We start from the raw sequence: 16048 nt of genomic DNA, 5'->3' as shown, positions 1-16048 counted from the left end.
TGTATAAACAGATAGGGCTGAGGAAAGAAGAAACGGGACAAAAGGCGGACTGTAGTTTTAAAGTTACTTTCCAGGTAGGGTTAAAACAGAGGGGACCATTCTTTATTATATTGATTTGGGTTGACTGGAATCTCCTAGTTAGTTTTTTGTTGTTGTTGTTGTTGCTTTAACTGACTAGTTTGAAAGTTCAGTTTGATCACTTAGCACCAGTGACTCCATTCCAGTTTATCTGTTCTATTGAGGCCTATTGCAGGAAGTTAGTCTAAAACAATGGCCTCCCCTACATGTTAGCAGAACAAAATGCATTAATATACTGTTTAATCCAATTTAGCTGTGAGTGATAGAAAACTTCATCTCCACAGTGGTTTAAATAAGATAATTCATTTTTAGGCAGTCTAGGGTCACTATTGTCAGGAACCCAGGCTCCTCCTATCCTATCGATGCCCCAAGCGTAGTTTCCATTTCCAAGGTCACTTTGTGGTGGTCCACTGAGACTTCTATGCCTCCAACCTCTGCATCTACAATCTTGCCAGATGGAAGAAGGAAAGGACCTTTCCCAGAAGCTACACTTCACTTCTGTTGGCCATTCCTAGCTCCAAGGGAGGCTGTTACATCATCTTCATCATTATTGTTGTTTTCAATAAGGGGAAGAAGAATTGAGGCTGAAAGACAACTAGCTACATGTGCCACCTGGTGAAATGAGGTAAGACAAGATCACATGTCACTGCTGACCCTGGTGATGAGGTGATCAGTCTCTCTAAAAAATCACTAAACTTAACATCAAAGTGTATAGGCTCCAAGCTTAAAATTCCCCAAAACTAAATTCATGAAAATGACCCATGGGCAATATTGGGATTCATAAAAATGATTTGGTAGGATCGTGTTCATTCTATAAATGGGTTTAATTTGGTCTCTGGATTTGATTTCTGTGTAGGAGTTCCTTCCCAGCACTTCTCAGAAATGTCATGTTTTTCCAGATCTCAAATCTTGAGAAAAATAGCACAACCTGGGAAGAGAGTTCTATAAGAACTAAAGCTTCACAATCAACACAGATGTTATGAGTTCAAAGAAATCCACTGATACCAAATCAAAAATAGAAAATGCTGAGGAACTCATCGAAAGGCGAGTGATGGTCCCAAAGGGAGCAGGTGGGTGAAGGAGAAAAGAGGTCATCCTAGAATCAACCCGTGCCCCTGAATCAGCCAGGGTGCTGGGGTTGCCTCGCACAGGCTCAAGACAGGGCCGGGTGGGCAACCTCTTCCCAACTCCCAGTGACATCACATTGGTGGCTTGCAGTTGACCCTAGAGGGAAGATTGATACCTTCCCTTGAATTTGAGAAAAGCTACAAATCAGAGGATTTTTTTTTTTTTTTTCCCAGAAGAGTGGGTTTACCAGTGCACACTGGTTATAAGAGTGTGCCTGTGGCCTGGTCTGCTTCTAACAGTAAGTCGTTCTTGCAAGTAAAATTAATGTTAATAAGTTTATATACATAGAATATTTATACAAATGCTACGAGTGGTATCAGAAAAAATAACAAATTTTAGAAGCAAAATAAGTTCTTAAATTGATGATTTCAACAGTGATTCTGCTAACCTATCTAGGGGATCTGAACATCAACAATATTTGAAAACTTGCTAATAATGATCACTGGCATTTCCAAGAGTTTGAATATTCACTATAGGCTAGTTCTTAACAGAAGAGATGCTAAAAGAAAATGTGACTGTCATTATAGGACACTCAAACATGAATCAGAAACTGCTCCAAAATTTAAATTAGTAAGAGCAATATTGATTTCAACAGCATAATTAAGACTAGGGTAAGCAGGCAGAAAAATGTTCATCATTAAAAAAGAAAATAAGCTTCTATGAAATAAAATGTGCCCTAAGGCCTAATTCAAAGATGCCTGGGATGCATCTTTAATAATTCATTCAATCAATGAAAACTGAGTTTTCTATGTCTGGAATATTTGTCACAAAGAATAAGGCTTTAATGGTGCAATCTCATTAATTTATTAAGCATTTTTTAAATTTTTAAAGTTTTTTGTTTTTTCCTACAGAATTGGGAATTGAACCCAGTGTCACTTTACCACTAAGCTACATCCCCAGTTCTTTTCATTTTTTTATTTTGAGACAGGGTCTCCCTAAGTTGCTTTATCTAGCCTTAAACTTGTGATCCTCCTGCCTCAGCCTCCCAAGTTGCTAAGATTACTGAGCATGTACCACTGTGCCTGGTTTAAAATGTTATTTTATTTTATTTTACTTTATTTTATAACAAGGATGCTAAGTCAATGAACCATATCCCCAACTCTTTATTTACTTATTTATTGGTATCAGGGATTGAACCCAAAAACACTGAAATGCTGAGCCACATCCCTAACCTTTCTTACTTCTTATTTTGAGACAAGGTTTTGCTAAGTTGCTTAAGGCCTCACTAAACTGCTGAGTCTGGTTTTGAACTTGCCATCCTTCTGCCTCAGCCTACTGGGTTGTTGGGATTACACATGTGTGTCACCATGCCCAGCTTAAAATGTTGTCTTTTAAATATTAAATAACTGTGCTATTTTTCAATGTTTAAGTGATTTTTAATTTGGCATTTATTTCATGTTAAGTTCCCTTCTTTCTAACATTGTCTATTTCTAGTATGTATCTCAGGTTGATATATTTTTTTAGATATTGTTAAAATAATCTTGTTATACTATTTTGGTTCATCATAATAATAAACCATAAAACCATATTTTTTACTGAAAATTTTAGCATCATTTTATTCCAGAAAATTAGTTCACTGTTTATTATTGTGGTCATTCATTCTTATTTAAAAGCAGTTAAATAGAGTGTTATGATAAATATGGGACCTAGCCTGGTCCTAGTGACTCTGGAGGCTAAGGCAGGAAGATCACAAGTTCAAGGCCAGCTTCAGCCATGCAGTAAGACCCTGTCTCAAAATAAAACCTAAAAAGAGCTGGGAATGTGCCCAGTGCTCAGTGGTAGAGTGTCCTTGGGTTTAATTCCTAGTACCATTAAAAAAAGAGAGAAAGAAAAATATGGGCCAAATTTTGATTTCAGAAATACCTGGGAATTCCTGCAAATTTCAATGTCTCATTCTCAAATAATGAATTTGATATCATTTGGAAATTCAGAGACATTCTTCTAGGTTATTGACCTTCAAACTTTTTAAAAACTGACTGTCCCTTTTTATTTAAAAAAAAAAAAAACTACTTTGGAAACAAGGACTTTTGAGTGACTTGGAATGGAGGAACCTTCAAGTTTTGGTTTCCTCATCTGTAAACTGTGATCAATACAGTCTGCTTAACCAGGTTTGTTGTCAGGGGAGAGACTTGCAGGAGAATTCTTCAAACTGGGGACACCTGAAAGGCCACCACATGCTAGGCAGATGTCAGTGTCACTATTCCAAGGATCTGTGCTGACCTTCAGAGGTACAGACAGGTCCTGCCCTCAGGGGGCTTGCAGTCCTGTTGGAAAGAGAGGACATCTACTGGAAGCAACTCTTGCGCTATGGTGTGAATCTGCAGTGTCCTCTAAAGACTAGTGTGGCCAGCCTGTGGTGCTATTGGGAGGTGGTAGAACCTTTAGGAGGTAGGACCCAGTGGAAGGAAATTAGGTCATTGGGGTGTGCCCTTGAAGGGGATGTTGGGACTACAATCCCTTTCTCTCTCTTTTTTGCTCTCTGGCCACCATGATGTGAGCTGCTCCTTTGCCATGGGCTCCTACCATGGTATACTATGCTCCCACAGGCCCAAAGCAACAGGGATAAGTGACCATGGACTGAAGCCTCTGAAACTGTGAACCAAAATCAACCTTATTCCTTTTAAGTTGTTTATCTCAGATATGTTGTCACATCGATGGAAAGCTGACTAAAACACCTCATAATGTGAACCAGATGAGCAGAGCTGAAATTAGAAGCCTGGACTACAACAGCATGTTCTGGCTGTTCTCCTAGGACCGACACTCCACCAGTATCTATCTGTTTTAAGGGACAGGGTTTCCAAATGCAAACAAGATCTTGGATTTAGAGTGAAGTGGTTTTTTTAACTAGTCAACATCAGGCAGTAAATCTGGAAATTTTACCCCCTCCTGTGAGAGTTACAGCTTACAAAAATGGGAGTATAAATTATGAGAAGATTCAAAGTTCACTGAAATAGGGACCAGAAAGTTATATTTTCATCTGGAAATGCCATAAAATACAGAGGAACATGCTCATTCCCCTCTCAGTATGTGAGTGATTGCATCTGTAAAACACCACAAGGCCTTGAACGACTCCACTTTTCTGCTCGGAGGATTCATAGTGCCTCATGTCCCAGATAAGCCCACAAGGAAAAGAGCTCCAATTTGTCTACCTGTGTCCTGAGTGCCCTTGCTAGGTGAGGCTCTGGTATCCCTCAGTCAAGGAAGTCCTTTGTGCAAATAACGACTGTCTGGGAGTGGTAATAGTCAAGCTTGCATTCTTAACCTTTGTACCATCATTTAAAAAATATTATTGCATGTGATAAAAAGAGACACATGCTTGTTCCAATAAAATCAAACAGTACAGAAGGATATAAAGTTCAGGTATGCCTCCTCCTCCCTCCAGAGCTATCTGCCCTGAGGTCATCACTTCCTTCTGGACATCAGTGTCCATATAAACACACACACACACACACACACACACACACACACACACACACACACATATATATGTTTAGTGTACGAATTATTTTTTCTTACTTTTGTTCTGTTAGAGAGAAGCAGTGTTAATTTGCTTTTTTTTTTTTTTTCATTTATGAAACCATTCCCCTATTTTTCTATTGAGATTGGGCAGTTCACCAAATCGGCACATTTTTTAAATGGCTGCTTTGTCCCATATTGTACATGTGCTATAACTTGTACATATATTTCCCTATTGATGGGTACTTGGGTCCTCATAATGTTTTGCTGTGATGAATAATTCTATAGGGGGAGATCCAAGATGGTGGACTAGAGGGAGGCTGCATTCCTCATCACTCTGTAACTCAGGATTCAAACAGAGGAAATACTGTTTCTCCATGAGGCAGTCGTCACTGCCCACTGATCCCCTGTTGTTTACTCCCATTCATCCACCTTGATCTACTGCCCGCGATCTGCCAGCATATCGCACAGATCGCTCACTTACTGCCACCTATCATCCACCATTTGCCCTTTTGTCTGCATCTTGCCTGCCCATTGCCAGCCTTTCACCTACTCATCACCCATCACCTGATGCCCACCCACCAATCCTCTGCCATTAGCCTACAGACTGCCTACAAACCGCCAGTGGATCACCTGATGCCTACTGTTGCCAGAAGTCCATTGTCACACAGTACCCGCAGGTGAGGAACTGGAAGCCTTCAGGGACACTATAAGACTATAGGATAGAATCTGTACTGCCTCAGATCCATGCTGCTAGATGAGAGACACACAAACAACATGAAAAAACAAGGGAACAAAGCAACTCAAACAAACCAAGAATGTTCCAACATTAGAATTCACAAACAACACAGTAGAAGAAATGTCAGAGAAGGAGTTTAGAAAATTCATGGTTAGATTGATCTTCAATATAAAGGATGGTATTTCAGAGAAAATAAAGGAAGTGAAAGATTACTTCAATAAAGAGGCAGAGATTATAAAAAGGAATCAAGCAGAAATCCTCAAAATGAAGGAAACAATAAACCAAGTTAAAAATTCAATGAAAAGTATCACCAACAGACTAGACCACTTGGAAGACAGGACCTTAGACAATGAAGACAAAATATATACTCTTAAAAATAAAGTCAACCACACAGAGAAGATAGTAAGAAAACATGAACAGAACTTCCAAGAAATATGGGATCACATGAAAAGATCAAATTTAAGATTTATCAGAGTAGAAGAAGGCACAGAGATACAAACCAAAGGAATGCACAATTTTTTCAATGATATCATATCAGAAAACTTCCCAAATCTAAAGAATGAAATGGAAAATCAACTACAAGTGGCTTACAGGACCCCAAATGTACAAAATTACAGCAGACCCACACCAAGTCACATTATAATGAGAATGACTAACATACAAAATAGAATAGAATTTTAAAGACTGCAAGAGACAAAAATCAAATTACATATAGGGGGAAACCAATTCAGATCTCAACTAATTTCTCAATGCAGATCCTTAATGCCAGGAGGTCCTAGAATAACATATATCAAACTCTGAAAGAAAATGGATGCCAACCAAGAATTTTACATCCAGCAAAATTAAGTCTCATATTTGAAGATGAAATAAAAACCTTCCATGATAAACAAAAGCTAAAACAATTCACAACTAGACAACTAGAAAGTCTGCACTACAGAACATTCTCATTCATTCCATGAGAATGAAGTGAAAAAAAAAAAATGAAAACCAGCAAAGGGAGAAACGATGGTAAAGGAAAGGTCAATCAAAGGAGTAACTAAGTTAAAAACCAAAAATAAACCAAAATGACCCGGAATACAAATCATAGCTCAATAATAACCCTGAATGTTAATGGCCTAAACTCATCAATTAAAAGACATAGACTGGCATATTGGATTTAAAAAGAAAAAGATCCCACAATATGCTGTGATCAAGAGACTCACCTCCCAGGAAAAGACATCCACAGACTGAAGATGAAAGGTTGGGGAAAACATATCACTCACATGGACTGCGAAAACAAGCAGTGGTTTCCATCCTCGCATCAGAAAAAGTGGACTTCATGCCACAAAGCTACTGTTAGCAAATACAAGAAGATAGAGATACTACCTTGTACTCTATCAGATCATAATGGATTGAAATTAGAAATAAATGACAGAATAAAAAACAAACTTCTCCATACCTGGAGATTAAATAATACACTATTATAGGATGAATGGATAACAGAAGACATCAGGAGGGAAATTAAAAAATTCTTAGAAGTAAACGAGAACAAAGACACATCATATCAAAATCTCTGGGACATTATGAAAGCAGTACTTAGAGGAAGATTTATTTCATGGGGTGCATTCAACAAAAGAAGTAGAAATCAACAAATAAATGACTTAACACTACAGCTCAAAGCCCTAGAAAAAGAAGAGCAGACCAACACCCAAAGTAGTAGAAGACAGGAAATAGTTAAAATCAGAGCCAAAATCAATGAAATTGAAACAAAAGAAACAATTGGAAAAATTAACAAAATAAATAGTTGGTTCTTTGAAAAAATAAACAAAATTGATAAACCCTTAGCCACACTAACAAAGAGAAAGAGGGAGAAAACTCAAATTACTAAAATTCGGAATGAACAAGGAAATATCACAACAGACACGAGTGAAATACAAAACATAATTAGAAGCTATTTTGAAAATCTATACTCCAACAAAACAGAAAACCTCGAAGACATCAACAAGTTTCTAGAGACATATGAATTACCTAAACTGAACGAGAAGGACATACACAACTTAAATAAATCAATTTCAAGCAATGAAATAGAAGAGGTCATCAAAAGCCTACCAACAAAGTAAAGTCCGGGACCAGATGGGTTCTCAGCCGAGTTCTACAAGACCTTTAAAGAAGAGCTCATTCCAATACTTCTCAAAGTATTCCATGAAATAGAAGAGGAGGGAACCCTCCCAAACTCATTCTATGAAGCCAATATCACCCTGATACCTAAACCAGACAGAGACACATCAAGGAAAGAAAATTTCAGACCAATATCCTTAATGAACATTGATGCAAAAATTCTCAACAAAATTTTAGCAAATCGCATACAAAAATATATTAAAAAGATAATGCACCATGATCAAGTGGGTTTCATCCCAGGGATGCAAGGTTGGTTCAACATCCGGAAATCAATAAATGTCATTCACCATATCAACAGACTAAAAGTTAAGAATCACATAATTATTTCAATAGATGCAGAAAAAGCATTTGATAAAATACAGCATCCCTTCATGCTCAAAACACTAGAAAAAATTGGGGTAGTGGGAACATTCCTTAACATTGTAAAGGCCATCTACGCTAAGCCCATGGCCAATATCATTCTAAATGGTGAAAAACTGAAAGCATTCCCCCTAAAAACTGGAACAAGACAGGGATGCCCTCTTTCACCACTTCTATTCAATATCGTTCTTGAAACTCTAGCCAGAGCAATTAGACAAACCAAAGAAATTAAAGGGATACAAATTGGAAAAGAGGAACTCAAACTATCCCTGTTCGCTGATGACATGATTATATATTTAGAGGAACCTGGAAATTCCACCAGAAAACTCTTAGAACTCATAAGTGAATTCAGTAAAGTAGCAGGTTACAAGATCAATGCTCATATCCAATGCATTTTTATACATAAGTGATGAATCTTCAGAAAGAGAAATTAGGAAAACTACCCCATTCACAATAGCATTGAAAAAAATAAAATACTTGGGAATCAATCTCACAAAAGAGGTGAAAGACCTCTACAATGAGAACTACAGAACACTAAAGAAAGAAATTAAAGAAAACCTTAGAAGATGGAAAGATCTCCCATGTTCATGGATAGGAAGAATTAATATTGTCAAAATGGCCATACTACCAAAAGTGCTATATAGATTCAATGCAATTCCAATTAAAATCCCAATGATGTACCTTACAGAAATAGAGCAAGCAATTATGAAATTCATCTGGAAGAATAAGAAACCCAGAATAGCTAAAGCAATCCTCAGTAGAAAGAGCGAAGCAGGGGGTATCACAATACCAGATCTTCAACTCTATTACAAAGCAATAGTAACAAAAACGGCATGGTATTGGTACCAAAATAGACAGGTAGATCAATGGTACAGAATAGAGAACATGGACACAAACCCAAATAAATACAATTTTCTCATACTAGACAAAGGTTCCAAAAATATGCAATGGAGAAAAGATAGCCTCTTCAACAAATGGTGCTGGGAAAACTGGAAATCCATATGCAACAGAATGAAACTAAATCCCTATCTCTCACCCTGCACAAAACTCAACTCAAAATGGATCAAGGACCTCGGAATCAGACCAGAGACCCTGCATGTTATAGAAGAGAAAGTAGGTCCAAACCTTCAACTTGTTGGCTTAGGATCAGACTTCCTTAACAGGACTCCCATAGCACAAGAAATAAAAGCTAGAATCAACCACTGGGATAGATTCAAACTAAAAAGCTTTCTCTCAGCAAAGGAAACTATCAGTAATGTGAAGAGAGAGCCTACAGAGTGGGAGAATATCTTTGCCACTCATACTTCAGATAGAGCACTAATTTCCAGAATCTATAAAGAACTCAAAAAACTCTACACCAAGAATACAAATAATCCAATCAACAAATGGGCTAAGGAAATGAACAGACACTTCACAGAAGAAGATGTACAAGCAATCAACAGATATATGAAAAAATATTCAACATCTCTAGTAATAAGAGAAATGCAAATCAAAACTACCCTAAGATTTCATCTCACCCCAATTAGAATGGCGATTATCAAGAACACAAGCAACAATAGGTGTTGGCAAGGATGTGGGGAAAAAGGTACACTCATACATTGCTGGTGGGGTTGCAAATTAGTGCAGCCACTCTGGAAAGAAGTATGGAGATTCCTCAGAAAGCTTGGAATGGAACCACCATTTGACCCAGCTATCCCACTCCTTGGCCTATACCCAAAGGACTTAAAATCAGCATACTACAGAGATACAGCCACATCAATGTTCATAGCTGGCCAATTCACTATAGTCAGATTGTGGAACCAACCTAGATGCCCTTCAGTAGATGAATGGATAAAGAAACTGTGGCATATATATACAATGGAATATTACTCTGCCATGAAGAATGATAAAATTATGGCATTTGCAGGCAAATGGATGAAATTGGAGGATATCATGCTAAGTGAGATAAGCCAATCTCAAAAAACTAAAGGACGAATGATCTCGCTGATAAGCGGATGAGGACGTATAATGAGGTGTAGGAGGGGTTAGTGTTAGGGTTAGGGTTAGGTTTAGGGTTAGGGATCAGGAGGGTGGTAAGAATGGAGGAAGGAAGGACTGTATAGAGGGAAAAGAGGGGTGGGAGGGGTGGGGGGAAAGGGAAAAAAATAACAGAATGAATCAAACAACATTGCCCTATGTAAATTTATGATTTTTAATTAAAATAAATTAAAAAAAAGAAAAGAAAAAAAAAGAAAAAGTGGACTTCAAACCAAAGTTAGTTAGAAGGGATAAAGGACATTTCGTACTGTTTAAGGGAGTCATACACCAACAAGATAACAATCGTAAATATATATGCCCCAAACAATGGAACATCTACATACATCAAATGAATCTTTCTCAATTTCAAGAATCAAATAGACCACAACACAATAATACTGGGTGACTTTAACACACCTCTCTCACCACTGGATAGATCTTCCAAACAAAAACTAAACAAAGAAACTGTAGAATTAAATAATAGAATCAATGATTTACACTTAACAGACATATATAGAGTATTTCATCCATCATCAAGCAAATACATTTTCTTCTCAGCAGCACATGAACCCTTCTCTAAAATAGAACATATGTTATGCCACAAAGCAACTCTCAGCAAATACAAAAAAATAGAAATACTACCCTGCATTCTATCAGACCATAATGGAATGAAACTAGAAATAAAAAATAAAATAAAAAATAGAATCTACTCCAACACCTGGAGACTAAGTAGCATGCTATTGAATGATGAATGGATAGCAGAAGAAATCAGGGAGGAAATAAAAAAATACTTCGAGGGAACACTGATAAAACATATCAAAATCTTAGCACTCTGAAGGCAGTGCTAAGAGGAAAGTTCATTGCATTGAGCTCATACATTAAAAGAATAAAAAGTCAACAAATAAATGACCTAACATTACATCTCAAAGCCCTAGAAAAAGAAGAAAAAACTAACACCAAAAGCAACAGACAACAGGAAATAATTAAAATCAGAGCTGAAATCAATGAAATTGAAATAAAAGAAACAATTCAAAAAATTGACAAAACAAGAAGTTGGTTCTTTGAAAAAAATAAATGAAATTGATAAATCCTTAGCCACACTAATAAAGAGAAAGAGAGAGAAAACTCAAATTACTAAAATTCATGATGAAAAAGGAAACATCACGAGGGATACTACTGAAATATAGAGGATAATTAGAAACTATTTTGAAAATTTGTACTCAAATAAAATAGAAAAATTTGAAGACATCAACAAATTTCTAAAGCTATATGATCTACCCAAACTGATGAGGAGGACATAAACAATTAAACAGATCAATTTCAAGCAATGAAATAGAAGATGCCATCAAAAGTCACCAACCAAGAAAAGCCCAGGACTAGATGGATTCTCAGCCAAGTTCTAGAAGACCTTCAAAGAGGAATTAACACCAGTACTCCTCAAATTATTCCATGAAATACAAAGGAGGGAACCCTTCGAAACTCATTCTATGAGGCTAGTATCACCCTGACACCAAAACCAGATAAAGACACATCAAGGAAAGAAAACTTCAAACCAATATCCCTGATGAACATAAATGCAAAAATTCTTAATAAAATTCTGGCAAATCTTATACAAAAACATATTTAAAAGAGTGCACCACGATCAAGTGGGGTTCATCCCAGGGAGGCAAAGTTGGTTCAACATATGGAAATCAATAAATATAACACATCACATCAATAGACTTAAAAGACAAGAATCACATGATTATCTCAATAGACACAGAAAAAGCATTTGATAAAATACAGCACCTCTTCATATTCAAAACACTAGAAAAACTAGGGATAGTAGGAACATACCTCAACATTGTAAAAGTTATCTATGCTAAGCCCAAGACCAACATTATTCTAAATGGAGAAAAGGGTTGGGGATGTAGCTCAGTCGGTAGAGTGCTTGCCTTGCAAGCATAAGGCCCTGGGTTCAAATCTCCAGCACTGCAAAAAAAAAAAAAAAAAAATCTAAGTGCAGAAAAATTGTAAAGCATTCCCTCTAAAAACTGGATCAGGACAGGGATGCCCTCTTTCACCATTTCCATTAAATATCATCCTTGAAACTCTAGCCAGAGCAGATGAAAGAAATTAAAGCGATACAAATAGGAAAAAAAGAACTCAAACTATCACTATTTGGTGATAACATGATTCTATATTTGGAAGATCCAAAATAATTCCACCAGAAAACTTCTAGAATTCATAAATGAATTCAGCAAAGTAGCAGGATATAAAATCAATACCCATAAATCAAATGCATTTCTGTACGTAAGCGATGAATCCATTGCAAGAGAAATTGGGAAAACTACTCCATTCACATTAACCCCAGAAAAATAAAATACCTGGTACTCAATCTAACAATAGAGGTGAAAACCTCTACAATGAAAACTACAGAAAGAAATTAAGAAGACCTTAGAAGGTGGAAACATCTCCCATGCTCTTGGATAGGCAGAATTAATATTGTCAAAATGGCCATACTACCAAAATTGTTGTATGGATTCAATGCAATTCCTAATAAAATTCCAATGACATTCTTCATGGAACTAGAAAAGTAATGATGAAATTTATTTGGAAAAATAAGAGACCCATAATAGCCAAGGCAATCCTTAAGAAGAAAAGTGAAGCAAGAGGCATCACAATACCAGACCTTAAACTATATTACAGAGCAATAGTAACAAAAATAGCATGGTATTGGCACCAAAATAGACATGTAGACCAATGGTACATAATAGAAGACACAGATAAACCCACATAAATATGGTTATGTCATACTAGACAAAGGCACCAAAAATATACATTGGAGAAAAGATAGCCTCTTCAACAAACGGTGCTGGGAAAACTGGAAATCCATATGTAACAAAATGAAATTAAACCTCTATCTCTCACCCTGCACAAAAATCAACTCAAAGTGGATCAAAAACTTGCACTTCTATTAGGTGCAAGGTCTCTACCTTGCACCTAATAGAAGAAAAAGTAGGCCCAAATCGCATCGGCTTTGGACCTGACTTCCTTAACAAGATTCCTACAGCACAAGAAGTAAAATTAAGAATCAATAAATGGGATAGATTCCAACTAAAATATTCTTCTCAGCAAAGAAGACAATCAATAATGTGCAGAGAGAGCCTACAGAATGGGAGAAAATCTTTACCACACGAACCTCAGATAGACCACTAATCTCTTGATATATAAAGAACTCAAAAAACTTAACACCAAAAAACAAATAACCCAATTAATAAATAGGCTAAGGAACTGAACAGACACTTTACAGAAGAAGAAATACAATCGATCAACAAACATGAAAAAATGTTCATCATCTCTTGCAATTAGAGAAATGCAAATCAAAATTGCTCTAAGATTCCATCTCCAGTCAGAATGGCAATTATCAAAAATACAAGTAATAATAAGTGAGGAAAAGGTACACTCAGACATTGTTGATGTAACTGCAGATTGATACAACCACTTTGGAAAGCAGTATGGAGATTCCTCAGAAAACTTGGAATGGAACCACCATTTGACCCAGCTCACATCAGTGTTTTAGCAGCCCAATTCACAGTAGCAAAACTATCAACAGATGAATGGATAAAGAAAACGTGGTACATATACACAGTGGAGTATTACTCGGACTTAAAGAAAAATGAAATTATGGCATTTGCATGTAAATGAATGGAACTAGAGAATATCATGTTAAGTGAAATAAGCCAATCCCCAAAAAACGAAAGGTCAAATGTTTTCTCTGATAAGCGGATGCTGATCCATAGTTGGGGATGGGTAGGGAAGAATGAAGGAACTTTGAATTATGCAGAGGGAAGTGGGGGGGGCAGTGAGAATGGGAAGAATGGTAGACAGACATCATCACCCCATATGCATGTATGAAAAAAAATTTTAATAAATAAATAATACTATAGAAATATCATGGACTCTAGTGTGGATGTTTCCATAGGATAAGACTGGGTTGCTGGTCATGTGCATTACCCAACACTGTGCCCAGACCTGACAATTATCACATTATTATCCATCCTACTCATTGACCAGTGTAATTCCTACTTCCCCATCCTCACCTCTAAGGTGGTCTAGCCCACCCATCCTCCAAGACCACAGCCTCCTAAAGCTCTTAGACCTGAGACCCTTGCCTGTTTCTTGGCAGTCAGAAAATGGGATAACTAGAGTTGATTGAAGTCTGTCTTGGTTTGCTCTAATGGTTGAACTAAGGACACTTTGCTGCTGTAACATATTACCACAAATTTAGTGGCTTTAGACAACACAAATGTATCACCTTACATTCTGGAAACCAGAGTCCAAGTGGGAAGATGTCAACAAGCTGTGTCCCTTGCTGGAGGCTCCAGGGGAGATGTGTTTACTTGTCTTTTCCTTTCGAGTTTTGGAGACTCCCCCCACTCCTTGGCTGGCAGCTCATCTATCTATCTCACACCACATGACTGGCCTGACTCATCTGCCTCCCTCTTCCACATTTAAGGATCTTCTCTATTGCACTGGGCCCAGCCACAGCATTCAGGATAATTCTATTATAGAAGGCCACCTGAGTAGCAAACTGGCATTCCATCTGCCACCTTAATTCCCCTGTGAGAATATAATATATTCACAGCTTCTAGGGATTAGGGCCTGGACGTTTTGGGGACCACTATTTGCCTACACCAACACTTAAGAGTGGGAAGGTGGGGACAGAGGCCCTGACAGATGCCTTCTAAAGAGTCTGTGTCTGAGAAAAAAAAAATCCTCTGACCAGGTGGCGGGTGGTGAGGAAGTAAGGCCACGATATGGTCAGAGGAGTGCAATGGTCTCTGCAAGGCAGTGACCAATGGGGCTGGGCACAGGGAAGTTTGGTTGACTGATACCAGAAAGAGAAGGCAGCCACCCCTGGCCTAGGGCCAGCCTCCACACAAGGGCTTCCAACTGCCATGGTGCCTGCATCTCAAAAGGATAAGGAGAAGGCCTCTGAGCCACCACAGTCCTGGCTTCCTAAGTGGGGTCCATGGGCAGCCGAAAAAGCCTTGGTGTGGAAGTCAAAAGTGGTTGCGAGGAAGCCCCTCCCCAGCCGTGAGCCCTGCTAGCTCCCTCTAAAGCTGGGATGAAGGGAAGGCCTTAGCGGGTTCCTCAACTTTGCTGGGCTAAGGACCTGAGATTAGAATCCAAGCCCAGTCTCCACAGGCTTGAGTCCCAGAATACTGTACTCTCCCCAACCCTCCTAAATATACCCCCTGAGGTCCTGAAGTCCTAACAGTCACCCTCAACACCCAGGGTCCAGAGTTCCATGAGAATTTGGCAACCATCCCCGCTTGCCGACCTCATCAGTGTGAGTTAGGCAGAGAAAAAGAGAGAGGGAGAGAGAGAGAATATGTCAACCCCTTCGTGTCTGTCCCATAAATTTGTCCCCATTTCTGTTTCTGTGGCTGCATTGTTGTATCTCTATTTCAGATTGGAGTTGGTCTGTTTTATAATTTCACAAATAACTTTTGTTCTTTTTTCTCTGTTAGTTTCTTGCTTTTAAAAATTCAAACTGACACCATTCAGTATAGAAAATAGAGATAAAGAGTGTAAGCCAGTTTTGGGTCATTGTAACAAATGCCTGAGATAATCAAGCTCTACAGAGAAGAGGTCCATTTTGGCTCACAGTTTTGGAGGTTGGTAAATTGGCCCTGTTGCTTTGAGGCCTGTGGTGAAGCAACACATCATGGTGGGAGCTCACTGGGGAACAAAACTGTTCACCTCATGGCCAGGAAGTGAAAGAAAGGAAGAGAAAGGGAGGGGGGGGTCCCACTGTCCCCCTTAAGAGCAGACTCCTAATGATCTAAGAACCTGCCACTAGACCCCGCCTCTTAAAGGTTCCACGACCTCCCAATAGCGCCATCCCAAGAAGAAAGGCTTTGACACAGAGCCTTTGGGGGACACTTACGACTCAAGATCTAAATTTTAGCAAAGAGCAGGCTGGGATTGTGGCTCAGTGGTAGAGCACTTGCCTAGCATGTGTGAGGCACTGGGTTCCATCCTCAGCACCACATAAAAATAAATAAATAAAATAAAGGTATTGTGTCCATCTGCAACTAAAAAAAAAATTTTTTTTTAAATTTAGCA

The sequence above is a fragment of the Sciurus vulgaris genome, assembly GCF_902686455.1.
Source record: "Sciurus vulgaris genome assembly, chromosome: 15".
Lineage (NCBI taxonomy): Eukaryota > Metazoa > Chordata > Mammalia > Rodentia > Sciuridae > Sciurus > Sciurus vulgaris.
This window is presented reverse-complemented; position numbering follows the sequence as displayed.